The sequence below is a fragment of the Dromaius novaehollandiae genome, chromosome 3, assembly GCF_036370855.1.
Source record: "Dromaius novaehollandiae isolate bDroNov1 chromosome 3, bDroNov1.hap1, whole genome shotgun sequence".
Lineage (NCBI taxonomy): Eukaryota > Metazoa > Chordata > Aves > Casuariiformes > Dromaiidae > Dromaius > Dromaius novaehollandiae.
The window spans coordinates 101,868,444-101,894,976 of record NC_088100.1 but is presented as its reverse complement, the minus strand read 5'-3'; the positions used below and the strand labels follow the sequence as shown (position 1 = coordinate 101,894,976).

At 39.8% G+C, this 26,533-nt stretch overlaps 1 long non-coding RNA gene across 1 annotated transcript; it reads left to right on the top strand.

Moving 5' to 3' along the window:
* Positions 1 to 9,936: 9,936 nt before the first annotated feature.
* LOC135327719 (uncharacterized) lies at positions 9,937 to 25,636 on the top strand. The gene is made up of 6 exons (XR_010388108.1): positions 9,937 to 10,078; positions 19,900 to 20,008; positions 20,961 to 21,170; positions 22,095 to 22,199; positions 23,582 to 23,713; positions 25,464 to 25,636. It is a non-coding gene; the product is annotated as an uncharacterized LOC135327719 (long non-coding RNA).
* Positions 25,637 to 26,533: the final 897 nt, after the last annotated feature.

The following is a 26,533-nucleotide window of genomic DNA, read 5'->3' as shown; positions in this document are numbered from 1 at the left end:
TTCTGGATTCCCATGCTGTGTGATTGGTTAATCTCTACAATAGTTTTACAGTTTGTTTTCAGTCCTGCTGAGTCCAATCCAAATAGTCATGCATTTTTTTTCTACAATGCAGCTAAGACTATGTGCTGTTAGAGTCCAGATACAGAGTACAGGGCACGCTAGGTACAGGATAGAAGTTTTCTCTTTGGATCATCTCAACGTTTGTTGACAAACTCAAGGGCTTCTTATTTAACAAAGACACTAGAGAAATAATAAAGGACTTGGGAACAAATATTAGCCTGTCACAATAGGTGTGGAGAATTTTTAAGGTAGGGAAGGCACAGATTTATTTAATGTAAATTCCATGAGTGTTTTGTAAGATTTGATTGTGGTGTATGGAGACACCATGTTTTTCCTCAGATTTATGGCTACTCTGCTCAGGTGATGAACAGCAATATTGCTAACGTGCTTTGTACCATCAAACAGGGTTATGCCAGGTCCTCTCCACTCTGAAGAGAAGTGGTTAACCCACAGGATGCCAGATGCACCTGATGATCATGCTGGTGGATAACCTCAGCTGGTTGTGGCCTAGAGTGGGAGATTTAGGGGGAGCAATTTCCTGGCAGGGAGTGGAGAAGATCCAAGACTGATCTAATTATTCCAGGCTGAGGCAGAAAGGTCTGGGTATCATGCCCTCTATGACAAGGCTGAGCCTGCCCTCCCTGTTCGGGGGGAGCAGGACTGACCTATGCACTTTGTTTTGGTGTTCTTTCCTTAGCTTTGCTTTGAAAAGCAAGAACAGTTAAGTCAGTCTGACCTATTGGCAAATGACAGAAGTACCCTGTCTCTCCTGGCAGTCTCTTTCCCACAGAATTCAGAAAAATGCTATCTTGCAAACCTCCTTCATGTGAATTCTGGATGATTCTTATCACACAATAGGAGCGTATTCATGCTGCATGGGGATACTAGGGTTAATAGTGGGAAGGCTTCTACAAGATGCACTTTCCTATCAAAATAAACCTATTTTTTAAGCTGATGATAAGCCAGAGCTGCATAAGGACTCCTTGAGAGTAGTTCTTCATCCTTTTAGATACTGGGCTATCCATTGGTTTTCCAATGGCTATTTCTTCCATTGGTTTTCCAATGGCTATTTCTTCCAGCTAGCTTCCCATATCAAAAATATTAAAATATTTCTCAATGGAGAATTCTTCCAGTTCTCAAGAATATAATTTAGAGTTTTACATCATCGAGGAGCCGTATTTAAGTGACTTCTGACTTGCAGGCAACGTGCTCACTGCTATACCTTTCCAAGAAAGTGGCTTTCTTGGTAGTCTTCATATCATATCTGCTCATATTATTCCTCTACAGTCTTCTTTTCCAATGAGAGTATCCCTTAATCTGACCTATCTAACTGCTGAAGCTTGATAAGTTTCACCAGAACCAAAACATGACGCTACCAGCTTTCTTTCCTACAACTTGCATATTCATTTCTTCCTGTACACTGAGGACATCAGAAAGACTTTGCCTTTTTCCATTCTCAGATGCTTCAGATAATATACAAAATGATTTGTCTCCATTGCAGTAAAGTCCCAAAGACTACGTTAAGATCTTCTATGGTTTAGCCATAATCTTCACTGTGGTTGGAGATCACGACACTAAAACCTGAGCAGTGTCATTCACCTTTCTAAGGAATGTCTGTGGTCTAGCCACCTGGAGCTCCCTTTATACTGTATCACACATGATACCATTGCTAAACATACGGACTTTCTGTTGAGAGGTTACATGGCAATAACTAGTATTCTTGAAGATCTGCATTCCACACATGCACTCGCAGTTCTCCACAGTCTAGAATTTATCTTTGAATTGAGAGGAAATCAGAGCTTGAAGATGGGTTCTAATTCATTTACCTTTCTAGGTAAGGGAAAAGAGATAGAAAAACCTCCTATGGATATTGCTAAGAGTAGAAAATTCCTGGAGGTAAATACTAGCACCAGCCAGCCACCCAGAACTTGAATGTGCTTGTGAAGAGCTCCTGAAGAGCTCCGGTCACAAGGGGTGGTGGTGGGAAACCCACAACACCTCTGAAATCTTTTAGTCTGATCAAGCCTTTGATTATTTTTCAGATGCACCTGAAAATTGCACTTCACTTTGTGAAATTTTTTTCACTTTCAGATCAGTTCCTGGCTGTGTATCCTGCTCCATGTGTAACCATCTCTGTGGGAATGACTCCAAACTCTGGCCTTTCATTTTTCTTCCTTCCAAGAGAACGAGAGCAATCAGAAGTTCTCTTCTATTAGGTAGTATAGAATAAATGGATTTTAATGTAAAGATATATTTTTGAAGATATATTTACTTTAAAATTCTTTTGCTTCAGAAGCAATATGTTTGAGGTACTAGACTGCTTGAATTTTCCCTAAGGCTTGCTGTTCATAATATAACGAAGGACAAAGCTTTTCTGCTGATTAATCTTTCACTAACACTTTCTCTATCAGTCTGTCTTCCTAGATAGCTTCTGTGACCCCCGGAAAGCTTTTTAACTGAAGTGGTCTTTTGATCTCTGTTTTTTTAGCCAGGAGAAACAGCTTTGTTACTTTGGCCTAGAGCTTCACATTGTTGACTTTTCACTAATAAAGAAGGTACTTAACTGAAAATCCTTGATGCATTCTCGATAATTCAACACATTGTCTCCTATTTACGTAGATCAGCTCAGTTATAAAGGGAATGCTGATAACTATCCAGACCCACGCAGTAACTTCAGCTCATGGACTAGTTCAGTTTGTATCACTGCTGCATGTTATTACTCGTAATTGGATACGCAGTCTATATGTGCCAGAGCTTCTGTCATCAGCTTTGCCTGGACTGTCTGAGACTCAAATTGCCTTTACCTATATAGAAATTTACTCAAGCCTGAATCCGCAATATTTGTTTGTATCTGCAGATTAGTCCATAGTGGGCTAAAATGCTTTTGGTCCGGAAAGTCTTTTAGCAAAGTGAAGTGTTAATTTAGTGTCTTGTCCAGTCCTATTGTTGTTTGAATCATTTATGTAGTACAGTCAGTTACAGCATTTACAGATGCAGAGCAAGTCAGTTAATTAGATATGATTTTAAATGCATTTTCCAAGAAGCACTCTTCTGTACAGCTCAGTCCTGAACTGACAATGCAAACAGATTAATTGACTTCCATAAACCTTCAAGAGGCATGACAGAAATAAGCTCTGTGGAGGACAAAGAAAGCCATTTCATCCACTAAAATTTCTCCAGTATGTCCTAACTAATCCTCACACCAGAAGAGCTTTCCGGGCTGATGTGACCCCAGTGCCATTTTCACACATGTATAGCTTAATTGATTTCAACAGGGTGAGGTCAGAAAATTCTCATACAAACCAAAGCGCAAAAAAAGTCCCTAGCTAAACTTTTTTTAAGGGTTCCAAGATTAATGGCATCAAAACACTTTGAGAGAGGTCTTTTGAAAAAACATACACTTTTTCTCTTGTATGTTGATATCAAGAAAAATGGGCCTTTTCTCTCCAGTGGAGAAACCTTGTCACAGTTATCCATGCCTTTGTCACCTTGGCGCTGTATTTATGTTATAGCCATGCGCTCCATGCAGGAGTAGGTGGAGAGTGGAGACCCTTGGAGACCAGAGCTCGTGCAGAATGTGGCTGCACACACACAATGCGGAGTTTCATGCCAAGAACACTTTAGATCAGTTCCTGCGACTTCTGCTGGTTGTTAATAAGTTCCTGGGTAGAATTCAAGGTGTTAGTTTTGACCTAGAAAGCACTAAATGGTTACCCAGGAGACCGCTTCTCTTCTTGTAACACAGCACTTATAACTGAAATCTGCCAGAGACACTTGACCTCAGCTTTGGAATTTACTTCCCAAATCCATCTACCTGGGCTGGGATTGTCGACAGCTAGTGTGCTGTAAGCTTCATTTGCCTGCCTGATGATCTGGTATGGCGATGGTTTGAGGTCCTGGGGGGTTGTTTTTTTGCTGGAAGTGGTGGCAGTGTATAATTTTACCTACTGGTGAGTGTTTATTTGTGTGTGGGTTTTTTTTTTTTTTTTTTTAAACTAGGAAGAACAGTATGTTGTTTTTGAAATGATAGCGTAACTACAGTTTATACCTGCAATCCTGTGGCTTGAACCAAGGCATTGCCAGCTGTATATTTTAAATAATTTCATTTTGGATTCTATTGAAATCAATTGGAGTTTATAAACGAGAGTACCAGGGAGTGAGATATTCCTCTGAGCAGAGCTTTTGAGATTCGGACAAGAATCTATAAAGAAATTCTATATAGAGATGGACAAGAACAGGAAATCCTGGTAACAGGACTTCACTTTAAGATTCTGAAATAATGAGAAGCCATCAGAGACAGAGTAGAAACGTCAAGTGGAGAAAACAAAATGAAGAAAAACATTAGTGTAAGGGCAGGCAGAATCCATGTTGGTATTTGTCATACAGTCTGTTTTATTCACAGCCCGTTAAATGAGGTGCAGAAGAGGGGAAGCAACATGAGGAAGGATGCATTTGATGTTCTTCTGGTGGAGAGAGGTAAGGTGTGTAGTTATAGCTCTGCAATGTGTCATATGCAACCCGCAAGTTGAGCTTGCTGTTGTTGAGTGCATTGTACAAAGTGCCATGTGTCTCACAGGACACATCTAGGAAATTAAAGCTGGAAAACTAAACCTGGGATATTTTGACATCTAAGTAATTTTGCGTGTTCTGCTGTGCCCTTTAAGAAATTCCTGTAAAAATATCTGGGGTTTGTAATAGCATAGTGAACCAGTAGCAAAGAAATTTGTCTCCTCTCCAGAGCATAAGCTTTCAAGAGTCACATTTGGCAATAGTAACAATAATACAAATAATAATACGTAGCTGTTTTAAATGGAAGAGCTAGGAAAAGTCCAACGATTTGATGTGAGAGGGAATCTGTTGCTCCTTTATTTGCTTCACCTGGAACTGTCAGGAGAGGGCAGGTGATGCTCCAGAAAGCTGAGAGCATAGGTAGATCTCAGGGCTGGAGTATTTTATTCACCAGTGGCTCATCCCTGATATTCTTTGGCTATAGATCACGAGTAACCCATTCACAAGACAGTGCAAACCAGATTTTTCTTCTTTTGCTAACGTGTATAAGCAGTTTGTCCCTGCACAGTTTAGACAAATTCAGGTGTTCTGCTCTGCGGTTGCCCACATGAGAGAGGCACTGAGCTCCCCAGCGAATTCCCCACAGGCCTCCTCGCAACAAACCGGCTGAAGCACCAAGTCCCAGTTTAGTACGTTTCCTAGCAGAGAAAATATGTCAGATGTGCAATCAGCCCATCCTCTCGTACTTCATCTTTTTCTGCTCTCCGCCTCTCAGCTGCAGAGATGTAGCTGTTTTTGGCAACCTGGAAAACTGTCACTCCGTAATGCCCTTACGTACTCGCACAGTGAACAAACCCCAAATGCTTTGTCATGACAGAATGATCTCCTCCAGAGGCAGAGCCATCCTGACGTACTAGTGATTTTTCTAAACTGTATGTGTTCATTGCCAGTAAAGAACTTTTCTCTAGACAAACACGATTCCCGGCTCTAATGAGTTTATTTGTAATCTGATTGACGTATGATGGGACAAAGTTAGACTGACAGGGAGTGTTTCATTGATGTGAAATTTTACACCAAATCTGGACACAGTATATACTTGGTTTATGATCCAGCTGGGCATGCTCGTTAGTTATTGTTGAGGTCAATCAAAGTGTAATTGTAACATAGGGAAAGATGGTCCCAGGGCTACAAAGATTTGTTTCCAACAGCTGCTATTCATTATTCATTAAATTCTACCTTCTGTTTTTGAAATTAATAACCCCTGGCCTTCTAACAAGGCATCAGACTTTAAGAATATAGATTTAAAAATCAAAGATGCACTAGTTTCATCCCTAGACAAGTGAGAGCACAAAGCACTTTAGCTAGTAATAGGAGTTGGCTGTAGAGCTTAGTATTTCTGCTTGTGGAAAACCAGATGTGAGTTAATTAACCTGAAATTTACAGGCACTGCATGCTGTACGTAAGAGAACCAGCTAGTGTACAATAAACCCTCACCTTATGGAAGTCATGAGGAACACTCAAAACTTCAGTAAAATAAGATTTCATAAAAATTAAGATAAAGTAAAATATCACAAGTCTACATTGGGAGAATATCAGAGTATGCAGAGTTTATTCAAATTGGAACTTGTACCTCCATAAAATTAGAGATTTTCCAACATTTATTCACCGTTATTTATCCGAAGTATAGTACAGAATTTGGCTTGGGATCATTGCAGAAGGAATCCAAGGGAAAGAGGCGCATGATGTTTCTGTCCCATGAATTGCATTCCTTGGTCCTCCATGAATGTTGCCTCACTGAGATGCCACAAAAAGGAGATGTCAGGACAGCTCTGGAGCAAGGCACTTGGCCAGGACAGGGTCTGTTCCTACTGCAGAGTGCTAGCTCTGCAGTCCTGCTGAAATCCTGGAGGGGTTGGTTGTTGATGCTGAAGAGCAGCTACAGAGGAACCTGGACATTGTGAATGTGGTTCTGTTAAGCTTATTTTACAAACACTGTTGTTTTGGGGGTGCTTCCTTTAGTTGGATGGAGGAGTATTTTTTTTTTTGATTCCTGAAACACAGAAAGAGAACAGCAGTATCTGCGAGTGATTTCATTGGATGAAAGTTGTAATTTCTGAAGTACGATATTAGGTTGTCTTGTCTACTGCAAAATTCTTGATTCTGAAACAGCTAGCAGCAACTGCTTTGGCTCATCTTGGAATAAAGTAGTCAAATGTACAGCTATCAGTGATATTTTGGGATAAAACAAGATTATGTAATTAAGCACAATGAAACTTTATGATGGACCCATACTTGTATGTTTGCATATTTATATATATTTGCAAACAAAGGTAAAATTTATATACATAAGATATATATATAAATTATAAATATATATTTAGTGGAAATATTTCAACCCCTCTGCAGTGTGGTTTTCAGAATGGGGTCCAGTGGTCTAATGAGGAAGAAAGTGTTCTTTAAATGCTACTGTAGTAAACCTGCATTGGAACAGAAAAAATGTCCTTGAGTTCACTACTACAAAACACCATCTTTGAGATCTCCACTGTTTCATGATGCATGAGATAGTATCTTTATCCGTGGGGTTAAAGAATGGGGCCCCTCCACTGTAATAGCCTACCTATAAATCACTGGTAGGGTACTGTGGTAGGACTCTGCTCTCTGAGAGCCATCCTGCCTCTCGGAGCTTGCTGAGCATAGTCACTGAAGAGGGGAGCTTCAAGTTCTGTGTGTAGAAATGGGTCCTATGTTTCTTTCTCTCCTGCTGTCTGCCTGTGGCTAGCACTGGAGCAATTTTAGCTCTCAAAAGCCATCTTCTTTTCTCTCTCCCTCTCAAAACACTGTATTATTCTGTACTGGCATAAAACCCCCCGAAACTTGTGACACAATTCTCATCAAGTGGGTGTTACAAGTTTTGACAAATTCTGATAGTGAGCACCTCAAATCATGCTTATGTTTCTCCTTGAGTTGTGTGTCAGTCTGCTGAAACCTGTCATTTTCAACTGACTTTGGAGGACCCTGGATCTAGTCCAGGCACGTTTTCCCTGTTTCATCACTTTGTCATCACAAAAGGCCAATACTCTGGGGCTAAAATATGAATAGGATATTATTCTGAGGTTGGATGTCTCTGTGCAGGCCATTTAATTGCCTTTTAAAAGGAAATATGACTACATTAACTGTGATGCAGGATCATAAAACCAGTTGATCATAAAGTTAATTAAAATTAGACTTAGTATGTTAACTCAGCCATCTCTTTACTCTGTCTCTCTTATTCTTTTTTCCTGTGTAAATTCTACTGCTTACTCACATGGCATTCTTTTAAACCATCACTAAATGTTACATTTATGACACGTTTCTAAGCAAACATTGGGATATCCATTGCACATGAGCATGTTTCCTCAGCTCTGCTGGCCTTGTTGGACAGCTTATCTACTGTTCTCCCTAAGTATGACCTTTCATGTTTAGTTACTTTAAAGACACTAGAAAACCAACTATCTACTCAATTTTCTTGTAGCTTGGGGGTAAGGTTAAAATATCATGTTGCTACTGTATGTTTGACATTATACAGCCACAACTGGTAAGCAAATATTTTCCTTTTAAATACATGCTATATTTTGTAAGAGGACATAACAAGTTTTCTTATTCCTATTCTTCGTCCTGTAGAAGACCTAGCGTTGTTAAATATAAAAAGTTGCCTTTGGTGTTTAACTTGCTAAATCTGTTCACATCAATTGGTTCTGCCTACCCCATATTTCAAAGCAAAATGATGTGGAAAGGTCACATAGATTGCCCTTCTCTTCAGTTCTTGGCTTAAGGGTATCCTGTTTGTAATTAAGAAACAATTTCTTTCGTGATGGTAGTCAAGAAATTTTTCTCTTCTCTTTTCTCTTTTTTCTTCACATAATATTTGGATAGATATGTGAAAGCCGACTAACAGTTAATGCAGTTGGAAAATTTGTCACTACAGAAGTAATCTATTTTATTTTTTGCGACTAATCTGAAATGACTTCCATATTGTGCATTCAAATTCAAATCTATGCACTATCAGCACAGGGTTTGGAGGTAAAGGGCTGAATGCAAAGGTTTTGATTGCAAGGCCATCTGGCATTATTATGAGAAATGTTCTTGAATGCTTAAAAGAAACCCAAACCACATTGCTCAGTAGGTGCTGACTCCAATGAAATTGAACCATCTTGGTGCAAGTTTGTTGTCTGACTGTTTGAAAGACTGTGGGAAAGTCAACTTTTTCTATACTGATGAAGTGGCTGTGGCTGAGAATCATGCTTTTAGCAGAAAAATGCTAAATGGAATGTCCAGTAGATTGAAGCAAAATATTTTGAAATGGTAACTTTTTTTTTTTTTTTTTTTTTAACTTGAGGCAAGATTCATGCAAAATATACCTTTTTATTAGCTCTCTTCTAGGGAGAGCTGATTAATAACATATGGTTGCTCCAATCTGGTACTAGAGCGATAGACACTGGAAAAAATATAAAATCTATTTGCGATCACAGAATGGTCTGAAAGCATTTGGGCAATACAGGGAAATATGCCCTTAGGTAACATGGAGACTGATATTACTTGGATTGATCTCCTGAAGTACGAGTTTTTAGAATTCTGGGAAACTTGATTTGTTTATCTACTTTTCTTAAAGTCTGTGCACTGTTTGCTTACAGGCTTGGATGCTTGAATGGGACCAAAGGGATTAGGAATGGGATGTAAGGGCTTTTCTATCTAGGTCAGATCGGATTTAGCACTGGCCAAAAATGACACTGCTTGTTTAGTATTCTGTATCAAATATACAGTGGCTAGATTTGTAGCAGTCTGGGTCATCTAAGGTCACAGTGCAGCCAAAGTTGAGAAAACATAGCCAAAGTGGAAGCGGTATTTTCAGACTGTTAAGCAGGGAGGAACAGCACTGATGATTCCCACGCGAGGTTTATTTCCATGTATTTCCTGTTCCTTTTCAGGGCTGAATGCTTTATTCCTAGATGCTGCACGTAATGCATTTACGAGCCAGGAAAGCATGCATCAGGCCTGGCATAAATCTGAGCAGTTGTTTGTAGTTTGAATTGTGTAGTCTGAATTGCTTCGGCACTACTCTGAATCAAGATTCTGTTTCTGAGGTTGTCAGCAGGTTGAAAATGTCCTTCATTTGGATTCAGCAAAAAACATATATATTTTTTTCATTTTGGGTGAGAGGGAGTCTTAAGAAAACTTTCCAAAATAAAAGGTAATTTAGGAATGAAAAGTCTAAATATCCCATTACAAAAATGTGGAAATAGAGGGTTTCGATCTTTTGAATTACCATCTTTCTACTTTACTCCATGGACTCGTTTCCACAGAAAATGCCAGTTTTGATGCAACAGTGGCAAGCAGGTTCCCTGGGCTTCCCACCATCTGATGCTGCAGCTTTTTCTGGAGAGACATTCCTTCATCCACCTGACAGGCTGTGATGGGAGGACACAGATACTCGGCCAGCTGGGAAAAGCAAAGAGAAGATGGCAATGGCGTGGTAATCTTCTTTGTGACTATTTTTGCTGTTTCCATTCCCTCTCCCAAATGTATGGATATGCTCAGTAGAGAAGAGGGCAGAGAACAAAAAGGAACCAGTTTCCACTTTAGCATTAAAAAAATGACTGCATGGCAGTTCTGTAGCTTGCGCAAGGAAATGCTGCTTGCCCTACTCTTGCTATCATCAAGCTGGGTTTCTTGTGCCATCCATATGTGAGAAGATTCAAGCTGTAATGCATCAGGTGACAGAGAACAGCCAAACATCAAAGTAATAGCCACGTACTTCTACCATATTTGGCACTGTAATATCTGAGAACATTAATGCAGTTCTCATTTGAAATAGTGAAGCCCCACTTCTAGGCTTTTTTTTTATTGGCAAAGTAGTTCAGCAGTGTAAAAATTAGACTCCTCAGATTTCTAAATTTGGCAGAGTATGGGATCTTCTCTGTAACTGAGATCTCTGTCATGTCATGGGACAATTAATTTCAGTTACTTGTTGCAGACATGCTGAGCTGTGTTGGTAGCATATTTCCTGTTTCAGGAAGACGAGATGTCATAAATCTTCATTCTCTGTGATGAATTGTGTGTTAATGAAGATAGAACTTGCTTTGATATGAAAGCAGGTTAAAAGAAGAATTCTTCTGATGAGACAAACCCAGAGACAATTAGAATAGCAAATTAGAATACACAGGAAACGATGGAGTCTTAAGAGGATGTTTGTATGGACAATGACAAATTCTGTTCAGTTGTACTAGAATATTTGTAACATGTCAGTTAAGGATGCATTTGCAAAAGCTACTGCTGCAGATAATTGCTGAAAAATTTTTGCTGAATTTTGGGCAAAGAATGGATCTCACTATAAACACCCCTCCACACAGACACACACACTCACACTCTGTTCCCATAAAACACATCCTATCTGTCTCCCTCTATATAGTCAGTCTTGTCTTATTCCACAAAAAAGGCCTGTATATAAGTATATAAGACCTAAAAGGTAAAGGGATGAGTCACCCAAAATACTATCTGGAGAGTTCCCTTTGATCTTTTTACTAGTCTTATGTGTAGTGCATCAAGAACCAAGTCCTTATGTTTGTGGATTGGTATGTCTTGGGTTTGACTCATCACAGCATTATTCCAGTTTTAAACTGATGCAACACTGGGAGTGACCTCCAAGCTTTTTATCTGTTTCTCATCTATGCTTTCATTAAGCATCCAGTCATCTTATTAACTGAGTGCCTTTCAATCCTGTGCATAAAACTGGCAGTTCTGAGCAGGGTGGAACGCATGTTGCTATTCTTACATATCTACTACAAGTTCAGGACCAAACCATTCAGGACTTGGTGGTATACAAGAAAATCTCCAATACCTGCAGATTTGTCACATACATCCCAGCATAAAATAACTTGGGACTTTACTACGGACACTGAAAGATTTTTAGTTTGACTAAGCAAAACACTTTTAACTGTTGAACTTAATTAAGTCCTGTGTGTTACATTAAACACAGAATTTAAACATGTGGCTAGAGTTCAACATATATGTAACTACTCTTCAAAACTGTGACTTTGCTGTGAGCGTCCTCTGCAGCTCTGACAAACAGGATGGTTCTATAGAGTCTAAAACACTGAACCTCAGCACCTATCCCATTTTTTTACTGTAAGAAAGAAATGGTCATGTCGATACCAGCTATGCTCCAGACTAACCTTTCCTTCCTTCTTTCTGTCTGTAAGCCACTCCTTCTCTTTTGAGAATAGTGCAGGAAGCAACCCAAATTGAGAGCTTTTCAGGCAATCTAGAAACAGGCCAGGAAAGAGAATACAAAGGTTTCCATAGTAAAGTGCTACTTATCGGTACGTATGTACAGTGTAAGTGTCGATTTTGTATGTGTTCTAGGCATAATTGTCAATGGAGAAGGGTGAAATTTTATAGATGAAATACCGTTTTTTGACTCAGAAAATCTGGACTTCATTCCTGACTCTGGGAAAGACACCCTGAAAGTCATTGGGCCAGTCACTTTCAGGATGTTGCCTGTCACTTCTGCTTCTGTAAACCAGAGATGACAATGTGTCTTTTATCTGTCTTGCCTGCCAGTATCTTGAGTTCTTGATCTGTGTTAAGAAAGTAACTGCTGGCGATAGCGGGGAGAGTGGGTGGTGTGGTCTAGTTAACAAGCTTCTCCGAAACACCCTCCCCTCCAGGTCTAAACTAGTGGTGGGAGGTGGTTGTGTATCCCAATTACCAACAATTGTACCTGCATGGGCTCTGCCTCCTCTCACTCAGTTTTGATCCATGAACGCTTCTCTACTCTTGTTAAGAACCTATATTCACAGTTATTGTGTTTTTACGGCTCACCTTCCATCACCATCAGTCTGCACGTTTTTCCTATTGCTTTCATTTCTCCCACTGATGTTGGATGTTTTCAGGAGGCAAACCTTGGCCCCATCTATCATTCTGTCACGTGCTGAACATCAGACCTGTACTTGAGTTATCAGTTGCATGTGGATTACGTTACCTGTCTTGGTTCGAGTCTGTTTCTGTTTTCCATATGATACAGCCAGTGTAGGGTTTTTTTATCATATAAAAGCTATAACCTTGAAGAACCAACATTAATTTCCTCTAGAGCCTTATGAAAAATATCAAGGGTGCGCCTGACTTGTGGTGACAGAGCTTTTCAGCATATTCAGAGAGAGAACTGCTTCTGGGCACACATGGCAGCCAGATATAACTTAAATGCACAGCAGTGTATGCATAGTACTAGCTGATTAACTTTCCCTTCATGAATCTGCTAACCAGATATTCTACCAGCACTTTTAATGTACCATCATATGTCTGGGGTCAGATAATAGTAAGACCCAGCTGCAGATCAGGCTGAGTTTTCATCAGGCCTCAAACAATAATGATTAGGTGAAAGCTTAATACCGTTAGAATCTTACAAACTCTCTGTCTCATATATTACATTAGGCATTTATGAGAAGGAAGACAGAATAAATTAGTCAATGCAAAAATGTATCTAAAAGTCTAAAATAATTCCATAATTCCTAATATTATCCCTAATAACGTGATCTTAAAACCACTGATGGAATGGAGCAACAAGGTCATTGCATTCAAAGGTTGAGATAAGATCTTCTATGGCTGCTTTCCTGCAAGAGCTAATCAAAGCACAGTTTGAAAGTAACCCGAAAAACTCTTGGAAGTAGTCTTTAGTCTGAGGGGATTAGGAGCCCACAGATGAATATGATGTTCCTCAGTTTCCCTGAAAAAGAAGCTCTGCTGAGACAGCCTCAAATTGCTGCAAAGAAATCACTGTAATTCAGGAAACTGAGGCCTATTTTGTTAATTCCCAGACACAATGTAGCAGATGTTGGGCATGATTAAGAAATAGTGCAAAAGGAAAAATGTATTGTAAATGAGCAGCTGATTGAAAAAGCTTCTGGAAAGGGTTTCCAGTTGGTCTAGATTTCTGGGAAAAGGAGAATGTTTTGGGGGCTTACGTCTATCTTCCTCCTAGAGCTGCAACAAAGACTGAGCAGGTATGAAGTGGCTCTTACTCTTTGGCCTGATGAGCCACCCACCTGTGGCTCTTGTGTCCTCTGGTCCGTGTGGATGTCTGGGGCCAACATCTGATACAATGGCACCGTGATGTATGGGCCATCAAAGGTGCAGTGCAGTGGCATACGCCCTGAGCCAAGAGGGGAGTCTCTGAAACTAAAGCACAGCTTCGTTAGTCCTTGCAGTCCTTGCAGACTGACAGGCACCAACAGATGAGTACTGACCCCAAGGCAGCTGCTTGTAGGTTAGTGGTACCAGAGACATCCAGGGCCTAGTACCACACAGTCTTTCTTGAAGCTGCTTATTGTTCTTTCTTCTCATAGAATCCCAGGAAAAAAGGTAAGTAAGAATTTCTTGTTTCCATTAGAGTAGACTATGAATGCAGGGAAACTTGCTGTGATTTTCTCTAGAAAGGAATTGTGGTCTGGACATGGGGTGTTTTAATTTGGAAAAATCCTATCTTTTCCAGGGTGCTTGCTGTAACTCAGGGAGAGTTTGGGCTCATGGCCAAGATGGGTGGGTGGAAAAGCTGGTTTTTGTTTGCCTTTTTCTCAGTTTTGACTGTGACACACAATGTTTCACTCTTGTTTGAGACTTTGCCACTAAAACTTGGGAAGAAAGAAACCTCTTTCCCATTGGAAGGATGGTATTGTTTGGGGTTCCCTGCTGGGCTTCTGAAGAGAAGTGATGACAGACACCCAGCAACAGACGTAAAACCAGTTCTGGACTCTGAATAGCAAATCAAATACACAAGCAAAAGCTACAGTGACTTTTGTGTGCCTTTATAGTCACCTCCCAGTTTCAAAACAGGCTACATAAATACAGGCATTTTAAATACCTCTTAGGAGAACTGGAGGCTTTGAATAATTGCAAAGAAATGTGAAAGATAATTTGTAACTATGAAAATATATAGTAGAGCAATCTCTGGAGAAACAATGCAATTCAGAGGTACAGTGATCTGGAGCTGTAAAAGCCTGTAAATCAGAGAAACCACCAGGGATTCACTTTCACTATAGTGAGAAGACTCCCAGTTCTCAGTACACTTAGAGAATTAATATTTGACCGTCTCATTAAATTTATTTTGTAATAATAAAAGGGTAGTAAGAACTTCCATTGAAAGAGTCAAATTATGTGCTGTTCCCAGGCTATGATTCCTATGGATTATGGGCATAATCACAGCCAATGCACAGCACAGATTCCATACCACAGATTTGGCTTAAAACCACTGCTGTGTAATAAACACGAGAGTCTTGGTCAAGAGACTTTTAATCCAGTTTCATTTGACAGCAGAGAGTTGTTCCTGTACATAAACATTTCAAGTGCTGAGGGGTCCGAGGGGACGTTGTACTCTGACCTCACCTAAACTGACAGCAAACAGATGAAGATGGATGAGTAGTTACATTAAGGGCAACAGAAAAGCAGGAGCAGAGAAGCAGTACAGCTAAAACATGGTTAATGGGGATTTTCCGGGATATTTAGAGACAGCATTGAGGTAGAGGGGATGGCACTGGCAGCTTTCACCCTGATAGCAAAGGAAGATTTTCCTGTTAGATCTACCCACATTGAACAAAGAAGAACCCTAGACTAGTATACCCCATCAGGACAAACAGCAAAATTGTTCACTGAACACAGGAGAATGCACGTCAAAATCTTATTTCTCTGCTTTGCTGTTTATAGCACGAGGTTAACCAGATATGTTATACTCACACACTTACAAGCTCTACAAGGGTTAATTCATTAGGTCTACCTTGGGGATAAAAATATTTGAAAGCAATGGAATTCCTGTTTCTCCAAGCACGAGTGGATGTTATCTGTTCACGTCCGACTATTTCTTTGATATCTTCAGATGGAAGGTGATGGTGACGCCTCAAGCCTTTTCATGCCAGCCGTATGTCACCATTCTGGCACCAGTTCTCCTTTGACATCTGACCTGAGTACTATTAGTTGATGCACATTCAATTGCCTGCAAAAGTCATTTTTGTGCTGCATGGAATACCATTTCCTGCTGCTCCAATGGGCCAGGGAACTCACTAGGCAGGGCTCTCCCCCCTCAGGAATGTCAGAAATGCCTGTTTCCACCCTAGAAGAGGTCCTCTTCACTCATGTTAATCTTACACCTACGAGACTAGCTCAGCCTAGCCACGGGACAGGACGGATAGCACTCAGTGAATGAACAGTTATTCAACATTTTATTTTCATTATTACATGTTTGTTCCCAGGCATTGTGGATCAAACATGTTTCCAAACTATGCTTTGTATATAGAACTATCTTTTTTTTTTTTTTTTTTTTTTTTTTTTCCTGGTGGTCTTTTCTCCTGTGCTGATTGCTAAGCTACCTAAGATTTTCCTGTCAATGCATTCATTTCTGCTTTGCCCTGTGAGGTGAGGAAATGGGGCAAGCCAATGTTAGCGGGGAATAAGGCTGTAACAGTGATGTTGAAAGTCTCTAATAATTTTAGATGACTTTGTGAGAGATTAGCAGTCCTGAAAATCTGATCTCACCCTGCAGAACTGGGAGTACCTGAGCTGTCTAGGGTCACCTAAAAGGACTGCTCAAAGGCAAGAGTAAACTTTGATGGCTGAGAACAGCATTCAGGTGCTGGAGCCATGAAAATGGCTTTCCTGGCATTCACTTTGCACTTCCAACCTTTCCAGCAAAAAAACAGAGCCAGGAGGACAAAGATTTTAAAACCCATGAATAGTTAAGTAGGCACCTCATGCCTCAGTGGGGGTTTTTGAAAATCTTCCCCAGCAGCATCAATCTTCAATGGGGGTTTTAATCTTGGCTCACCGAAAATGCAAGTTTTTGTACGAACTTCAGTGGGAGCTTTGTCAGACTAACTGGCTAACTAACTAACAACCCCTGGTCGTTCTGTGCACAAAAACACTCTGAGAGCTCTAGCTGAGAACCTTAATGCTCTGACTATTTTTTTTGACAAAGATCTTTTACTAAATTCCCAGGGACTTTTGGAAAAAGCAAACTGAAACCCTTCTCCTTAAAAATTCATGATACACTTGCCCATCAGCAGGTTTGAATTGTTAGAGCCAAGTGTAAGCCCAGCTCATGTAAGGCAATGTGGTACTAATAGCAGTAGTCTCCTGACTAAACTTAGTCCTTATTTCTTAAAACTTAGGATGAGCTCTCTAAGAGCACCAAATTGTGAAGGAAAAAGCAATATAGGAGACCCCATCCTCTGGATGATAGTGGTAGCTGAACAATTCACTTTGCCAATGGGCTTCTCAGTTAAAAGCAGACAGCAGAGGAATGTGGAGCTTTCGATTCCTGGATTTACTTCCAAAGTCTGTGAGAAGCATGTTCCAAATTCAGGCAGTTTTCACAGTGGCAGCAGAGGACAATTCAGATCTTTGATTTTCCTCTTGTGGAAGAGTCTTAGGATTTCAGGCTTCTCTTGAAAGAAGGTAATTCTATAGTCTTTTTTTGTCTGACGCTCATGTTTTTGCCCATGGCCAGCAGAGTCCTTCTATTTACAGTGCTTTTTTCTTTCCTAAACTGGCTCCATTGTCCCCATCTTGACAGTCCCCTTCCAAAAATGAAAAACAATTATGTGATAATTGGAACTGAATGAGGCAAGAATGAATATGGGTGTGAAATTACAGCATCTAGTAAGAAAGTTAGATCAATTCATTTGTTCCCAAAAATGCCTGATAGAAAAACATTCTGGCATTTTAAGGTAGGCAAGAGTCAGGTATTTCTTTCAAAGTAATCCTGACAATAGTCTCTGCTAATCTGTTTGCAAAGGCTCATGATATGACCCTTCCCAGCTGATATCACCTGGAAAATGGGAATTTTTAGCCTATGTTTTAAAATTAATTATTCAGTTCTATGTTTGTTTTTTTCAGAATTGCAGAATTATTATTTTTTCATTCATATGGAGGAAAATAAAGACATGAGTAAAACCTTTGCTATTCTCTATTCTCCATTGTTTAGCACAAGTGGTTTTGCGCTTCAGAAAAAAAGGAAAAAAAGAAAAAGACCAGTAACTAAGTTCTGACTTTGCTTTCAAGCCATATTTCATCTAATGCTGGGACTGGATTTCTCTGCTTGTCTGTAGCTAGAGCTCATAAAGAAGAAAGACCAGCCCTTTCTTGCTGACAGAGTACTTTTGAAATTTGGGTTTTGAGGTTTATATTTTTAATATTACCATCCCATTAAAATAAATAGATAATTAGGACATTTTTTACAGGAAAAATAATGGCGGAGGATGGGGTTCCTAGATCTGAGCTTGACAACAGCAGTCCCTTGGAAGTGCCTCTGTGGTGCTCAGTTTCAGCATCGTGATTTGTTTGATCTGATTTTATAAAATCCACTATGCCAGTGTGCAGCTACCACCCACTTATATTTATTATGCAGTTTTATTTTTGCTTGGTAATATTTTTCTTGTGTTTATTTTAAAAGGTCTACGTTTTGTGGTGACAGTCTCCCATTTTCCAAATTAACTGTTAGCAGATGTTGCTGTGTGGTGTGAAGCACACGCAGCAGCATAAAGCACCAAGGTCTGGATACTGGCTTAGAAAAGCTTTGTGTTTTTCAAGCAAATTTCAGGGGTGTCTATAAAGTGTTTACACAGAATCTTATTTAAAAAATAAATTACTGTTGTTTGTATAGCATTTAGATGTTTTTAGAACTTGGAATTACTCCTGAAACCTAACAAATCCATACTATAGTTTAAGGAATGAAATATCATTTGCGAAGTGTTATTTAGGAAAGGATTAGCTGCTGACACACTATATACAGGCAAATGCAGGTAGGTTTTACTTAGAGCTACAATTGTCTAATGTTTTCCGTTATAAGATCCCTGCTACTGTTGCATGTATCTCTGCCAAACTTCAGCTTTTGGGGCTCAAACATTCAGTGTGAGCTGTCTGCTTTGAGTAGGCTATTTTTGAAACTATTCCTGAAAACGAGACTGAAAAATGGGGGGTTGCGCTTTTCCTTTTGGAATAGCGTATTGCAAGTTGGCTGGGACATTTCTTTTAAATACACCGTTCTGTGCCGGAGCCTTGCCCTGCAGCCTCCCTCAAACAAATTGCTAAGGTATCAGTTTTGCCCCGCTAGAAGAACTGCCCGCTAGATGTCACTGGTGCTTCACTGAAATAAGATTCAAAAAGCCTTTTCTGGTGGGTCCTTAAGGAGACGGTGACGTGCAGGTGAGTATCACACGTGTGGTTGCACCCCTTCCCGCTCCTCTCCTGTGTTAAGGAGGTGGCTTTCACTGCTCTCCCCAGAGCTCATATGTTGAACGGAGCCATCCCTGGGCTCGCATGCAGAGGCTGGTAGCATGCATAGGTTTAAGGCCAGGAAAAAAAGGACTACGTCATATGCTAGGGTTTTGGAGAGACTGTGGATGGGCCCAGGAGCAATACTGGGATTAGCACTGTGCGAGCAAATGCAGGGCATATGCTTCTACTGCTGTAAAACTATTCTAATTGTATTCTATTTACCAGGAACGCTAAGGATTTTATTTTCTTATCTTCCAAACAGGATAGCCAGTTCTGCGTTTTTTTTCCTAAGACAAAACCCCACACTGAAGAGGAATCTGTAGACTTTTGTATGCTTTTGCTCTTTTAAAAAAGATGTAATGCAGACCTTACATACCCAATAATTTTTTAAAGAAGGAGTATAAATTTTAAAGATAGCAGATAAACAGAAGCTGTTCTTCAGCAGTGTTTTTAATGCATGAGTTGGACAAATTATATCTGCTTTTTTTCACTTGACCTACTAGAGGTCTATCCAGTTAAATCACCTGTAGTTGGCCTACAGTTGACCCTTTGTTGACTTATTTAATCATCTGCCTAGTTTTCAGAACAGGTTATGAGCATTCAGACCTAAATCAGTCATTGAAAAAGGTCCTGTCATTAGGCAGTAAGGCTCATACCTGATAATCCGTCCGTCACATAATATGCACACAGATGACAATCACTTACCTCTTTTATGTCATGATATAAGGCTGAAATTGCCTAAAATGAGGAAGAAAGCCATTATTTAATCAATGGAATTGCATCAATTGAGTAAAATTTGTCTCTAGTGTAAACAAATGGAATGTCTTTGCGCTTTGTGAAAACAAGACTAAATTACTTGCAGATCTTGCAGAGAGAAAATCATAGGAAGTGGACTTGTAGGCTGACACATTCAGGGTATTAGAGCAGGCACTTAAGATAATTAACCAGATTACACTGGATTACTTAATATTTTTTTTGCATGATGTGTATGCACTTTTGTTTTTGAGATAATAAAGCAATATTTGTCTTTTTCAGTTACGTGCTTGCTGATTATCTGAGAAATGCCTTGGGACAATTAATGCTGGTTACCAATAAATATCCTACTTAAATAAGACAAGAGCAAAAAACACCACTGACCTTGAAGGTGAGTTGAAGGGCAGTCATCAATGTGACTCAGGACAGAGAGAGTTTTTTCACAAGTAAGAGCACTGAAGGGAAAAAATGATCTGTCATTAAAAAATAATTTAAAAAATTCTGAATTTCCTCCTTGCTGCCTCTTACTTACATAGATAGTAGAACACAATGAAGAATTGAGCACTTGCGAGATTTATGCATTTACCTAACAACCCAGATTCTAGTACTGTGAATACTCTCTCAATATTTAGTAGTTATCTCCTGAAAAACAATCTATACATGGGGGAAAAAAAAGAAAAAGCTGCATCGACAGGACAGGATATCAGCCTGCAGGTATTTTACACATCCTTAAGTTTTCAAAAGGTCCAATGGAAGGAAACTTGAGCACATTCAAGATGCGTGTTTCTAATCTGTAAATATCAGGATTGTTAACCTGCTAAATTAAATTTTGTTTCCATTTTTTGTAACTGGATTTAAATGACCATCTGGAATAATATTGATCATATACTGGACTTGAAGCCTCTAGAATGCAAGATATACCTACATAAAGCTTCCTTACTGATTCATAAATTGGGATTGCTCCCTAGAGTAGTTTACAGGAAGAAGGTAGTCTGGGAAACAGGTATTTCATCACTTTTTAAAAAAAACCCTGTTGTGGCCTGATAGAGATCATGCTGGATGACTGAAAGAAACACCATAGGAAAGGCAATAAACCTTGGGTTTAACACACAGATCTTGATTTAAAAGATTTCCAAAGCAGCTCCTATAACCAATAAATGTCTGAAGAACCAAGTTGAAAGACATTTAATAAACTCACCACTGTGTAGGACTGGTCCTTAACTGAGACACGTCATAGCTGACAGCTAAAAGGTAGAGGCATGGCCAAGATCTCAGCACCAAAGATCTCAGGAAAGGTATAGCAAATGTGTAATCTGTTAATCTTTCCCCTTTTCTTCTTTCAGTTCTCTAGAGACTTCTGGTTACTCAGGGACTTTGAAGGAGCAGGGTCCACAACAGGGAAGGCGCTGTCAGTCAGAAGGGTCCTTTCCTCCTGGCTGCTGTGTGCTCTTCTGCCACGGTTTGTACCGGGCTCAGACCTGAGGAAACCAGCTCACCTGCTTTCATGCTAGCTGTGCTCAGAAGCTCCCAGACTGACTGCGGTCCGTGCAGAGGTGAGACTGCCGGGTACAACCTTTATCATTTTTCAGGTTACAGCATAGGGAAGGGTGCATTTTAAAGATGTTGGGCTGCAGGCAAACTACCTATCCAGAAGGCAGCTGTTTGTTGTTAGAGGGACAGTGGTTGTGGCAGTGTTGGCCTTCGTTTATAGGTCAGTTTAATGATAAAGTTTATTTCCTTTAATGAGGAGGGTTGCTTTAGAAATCTGAATATGTTTATTCAGAAATGCCTGACATAGTAGTTGATTAAAAAAATGTTATGCTAGATTTTCATAAAATAAATATATCTAAGAAACAATAATCGGAGTGGTATCTCTGTAACTGTCTGAGAATCTGATTCCTACAACTTCTATTTTCATGCCTTCGTATCTTGCTTCTTTTATGATTTAAGATGATTTTTAACCTTTTAACTGAACTAAAAAAAATGCTCTGCATTGTTACAGCTGCACAGTAAAGCATACTTAAGCAGCAAGATAGAGAAATCTGCACCTTGAGAGAGTATCGCGTTGTTGTACTGAGACTTCTGAGAGATTAGCTTTTAAAGAACTTCTTTGTATTTATTCTGAACATGATCCAGTCCTAGGGATTTAATTTTCGTCTCCAGATCATTGTTTGCATGTTTTCCTATCAAAGGAGGAATAAGTTTAGGACCTGAGCCTCTAAATCCTTTTCACATAATTTATTCAAAGCCATACAGTAGTGGTGCCATTGAAGGCAAAGATGTAGTTTATCTTTTGGTTTTACACTGATACCTAGCCCTTTTAACAAGATTTTCATCCTTAAAGCTTGGTGCTCTATTCTGGTTTCCTACACTATGATTGTTCAGGATTATTCTCTTGGCAGATCTTGAATAAAACCCGCATCAGTTCTGTTCTCTTCTGGCTTAGTCATTCTCTTTCCTTCTGCATCTCTTTATAGCGCTGACCATCCAGTGAAGTCAAGTTGCCTTTAATGATGCAAGATTGGCTCTGTGCTGGATAGCCCTAGTTGGACAGAGGAACAGAGATTTAGCAGGTGAACCTTGTAAGTCATTTTGGTTTTCTCTCAAGCCAGCCAATTGTCTATGTTCAGATGCTAGATTGATAATTATATTTTTGTTCAGAACAATGTTCTTTTCCATTTTCAATCAACAAATCTGAGGAGTTTATCGCTTCCCTGTTCTGATCCCTTAACAGTTCCTGAGATTTGTGGATGAGTATTTGTATCATTCATAAAAATACTATAGAATATTTTGTGGGGTTTGTAGAAAAAAGTTTCTAATTTCCTTCTTCCTTCTATTAAAACTGTGAATAACTCAGGGAGTGATTTTAGATGTGTTCAGAGCCATAATCTGTACCCAATGATAGCACGCTGGTGTGTAACTTATCCAGGTGCAGTGTAACCAGAGGAAATCGCCCCATGTGTGCTGGGTATGAAGCAGATTGCTCACAATAAGGTCTGATGCCATTGTGCTATAGGATGAAGAGCTCCTTAAGCACTTGGAGCATTGCAGAGCCTCAGATTCACAACAAAGTGCCACAATGATGAAAGGTGGCCGTTTGGCTTTTTAAAAATAAGTGCTTTCCTCTGAAAGGTCAATCCCACACAGGAAAATAAAGTGGAAAAGTAAACTTGACCTATTACTTGAAACTGAGACAAGGCCAGAATCCAACCGTATCAAGTCCTATGTAAGGAGAATTTAACACCTTAAAAATGTTTCATTACAAGAGAGGTGACACCTCTGCTATCTTTGCAGGGATAGAAGAACGCCTGATTCTGCTTGCACAAGCTGAAGCATTCTTTGTCTTCAAAGAGAGCAGGAACAGGACAAAAGTCAGTTTTTAAAGTGGTTTTGAAAGCTGTGTCTAGTACGTTAGATACCCTTCTTATTAGAGGTTTGAGAATTACGGGATCAAAGTGGAATGATCCATTAAGGTCTTCAGCTTCCGTGTCCATGTATGTTGATATTAATGGGAAATACACCCACAGGAGAAAAACAATAAACGTGGTCTCCGAGGATGAGTTTAGATGCAATTTCCCAGGCCCTTGGATTCTACTGGGAAACTTTCAGACCAAAAGATGAAAAGCTTCCTATTGCTAAAGGTTCAAATAATGTATTTAAAAGGGACTTCCTCCAGGTTTCTAAAGGCAGCTGATCAAAGCATGGCTTTGTGCAGACAGCACAATGCATTTCATGTACACCCAAATTAAGTTGCATGGCTGAAGCCTGTGCTTCTCAGCAGATGTGCTGCCTAGGTCATCCTTCTTCTCTGAATGCAGCAGCTCAGAGAGGAAGTATCTGCTCTGCAGTCGAATTGTTTTCAGGTAAGCTTAGAATAAAGAATAAGAATGCATTATAACTAAAGGAAGGAAGTATCGTGATGTTCTAGACTGCTTGTAATGCTAAGTCGTAAATATGTGTACAGCAGGCTCCAAAGACTGAGAACTTGTGACCTGTCAGATCAGGAGCTGAGACTTCTGTTTGTCACTGCCTGCTCAGTTCTGACGTGCTTTCTTGCTTGGAGCAAAGGAGCTGTGCTTCAAAGACAGCTTTTGGGGTGAGTCTGAAACCCTAATTTTCACAGATCTGAAGGACCCAGTGCTCTTCCTAGAATCAGCAGGAGCTGCAGGTGCCTAATTTTGCTGAATAGCAGGACTGATTTGATTCAAGTAGGACACTCTTGGTTTCAAGTTGGCTGTTGAAAAAGCTGGCTCTAGTCTCTTTGTACTTCTCTTCAGGATGAAAGATTCTGTCAGGCTTGGCTGCCTGACTGATATTTGCCAGTGTTTTTAAGACACTTTAGGGGACTGCAAAGCTGTACATGGCTGTTGATATTAACAATCATAATGCATTTATTTTAATATATATTGTGGAGAATTTTATTCAGAGCAGCTGAACCCATCTTTTCATGCCTAGGAGTTCTGGCTTGGTTCCCTGCCAGTCTTTTGTCCAAAAACTTGGTGCTGTAGATGCACTGCTCAATGAAGTAGTGCTCGTCCTTCTGGCCTTGGGAACGGTGGAGATAAAGAGGTGACATTCTCTTCCCCAGATGGCATCATATTTACAGTGCAAGGGTTGGGTTCCTTTTGGTACTGCAGTTCATACTGCTGTAACCCCATTTATTTCAAGACAGTTGATTTGGAATAACTGGCATAATGTAAGTGATGGTCAGAGAAGTTGACAGAAGTGCCCATAGGCCAGTAGAAACAATTAAAAATAATACAGCCATCTGACAGACCCTCTCTGATGGCCAAAATTCCTCTGCTCTATTAAAATTACTCTGCCAATATCCTTGCAACAGCCCTGACTTGGACTTCATTCACGTAAGCATGGTATTGTCCAGCTGCTCCTCTCTTCTGCCTTGCCTGATTTGTCCACCAAGAGATATCCCTTAATTCATCCCATGGGAGAAAATCTCCTCTTCCTCTCAGTTTTTGAATGCCCCAGGGTGAATCAGGTGCCAGTATCTAAGAGCTGGGAATCCGTAAGGCCATCTTCATTTTTTGTATATTTTGTTGCATTTAAATGATCAAGGAGAGACTGAAAATCAGATAGAAAATACAGCATGTTTGAATTCATTAAGAACCAGAAGAGGTTCGCTAAAACACGCTTTGCAATCCCAAATCAGTTCCTTACTGCTTCTGCAGGAACACAAACTCAAGTTTAAGAGAACAAAATGTTACTTTCTTTCACTTTTGTTCATACTTGCACGCTCAGATTAGTCCTGTTGTTTCAGTACGAATAAACTGAGCTGCAAGACCATCCACAAACACTTTTATGAAGTGCCTCATCTGGGAACAGATGCTGTTCCATTCTTTCTGATTTATTTATTTTTTTTCTGATGAACCTTGTCGTTGTCTATATTATTATACACAACTCAGAATTCTTCAGTTTACATCCTGGTTTCTTTTCTCTTCAAAATAAAATATGGATTGTGATTTATTACTTGTATGATGTTCAGCCTAAAAGACCTCTCATGGGCTTTTACCTAATTGTCCTAGGAGCTGTATAAAACCAAAACAAAGGCAGTGTGTCTGTATATTGTATGGTTTTAACTGGTTATTCTAGAAATACAGGAATTCTTAACTGTGACCCAAATTCTCTTCTGTTCAACTCCATTAACTCCGTATCAGGATTGAAAACCTGACCAATCTCATCTAACAGTAGAGATTTCTGTCCTTGGTAACATCTGTGATCCGAGCCAGTTAAATGAAAGCTTGCCTCCTGGAGGGGTTACGTTTCAGAGGATAACTTGATAATTAATTTTTCCTGGAAAGGACACTACATCTTAGTTATTTCTCTTGCAGGAAATTCTGGTTCATCAAAGCCTGGTTTGGTGCTTAGGTAAGTTCAGGTTTCATGGGAGAATGAAGGACTGGACTCAGATGTCACAAGAGGATTTTGCAGAGGTTTAACATAGCTTGAGCCAATTTAACAAATAACTTTCGGTATTTTATCTTCACATCTAGCACTTTAAGGCATAACTCATTGTTAGTCTACCTGTTTCTAGCAGTTCTTGCTTCTATTTAACTTTTCAGTAGTTTGGAAGCATTTTCCACTGATAACTTCTGTGCTGATAAGTAAGAATAAATACTTAGAAGACAACAGGGCTCCTAGAGAGCCATCTTGCTTATGTAGCTGTTCCTTCCCTGGGTATCTGCCACTGTCTCTGGGGAGTGGGATGCAATGAAACAGGAGACGCTCCTGTGCGGGATTCTCACTGAGCTGTTGACAAGTTCTTCATGGGCTGTGGACAATATACCACTATGCACTTGTGTCACACCACAGGGCCTCCCATTGACGCTTATCCTTTTCGTTTGACCTCTGACCTCTGCTGCTTGCCACTTAGTGAAGGCGGCAGCTCAGAAAGGAAAGCAGGAGTCAGGCCAAAGTAGTTTTCATGTACTTTGCCTAGTGTAGCTCCTATTAGTTGCTATTTTTCAAATTACTAATAATTAATAAAGAACCTATATATTTTTCCCATTTTGAAATAAAACCCTTTCTTGAGTACAAATGGGCAAAATAGTATTTAGTTTTCCTGCTATCCAGATATGTGAATTTTCACTCTGACATCATTCTTCCGTCCGCTGTTTTTTTTTTTTTAATCAGTAGTAATTCAGAACAAACCCCAGAGAGTTAAAAAATACACAAATCCAAATTTACAGGTTTGGCCCTCTGCGGTCTCCGTCTTTCACCTGTGTTAGTGATCTGTACTTGGTCTGACTGAGCTGAAAATAGAATCACACTTTTAAGTACAGTTTAGACAATCCATGCAGCAGAGATTTTTGAATTTGAGCATCTCATTCATTTGGGTAATTAAAACACTGTATTACAATTGTTTACTATACAAATGCTCATCTGTGAAGCCTGGAATGGA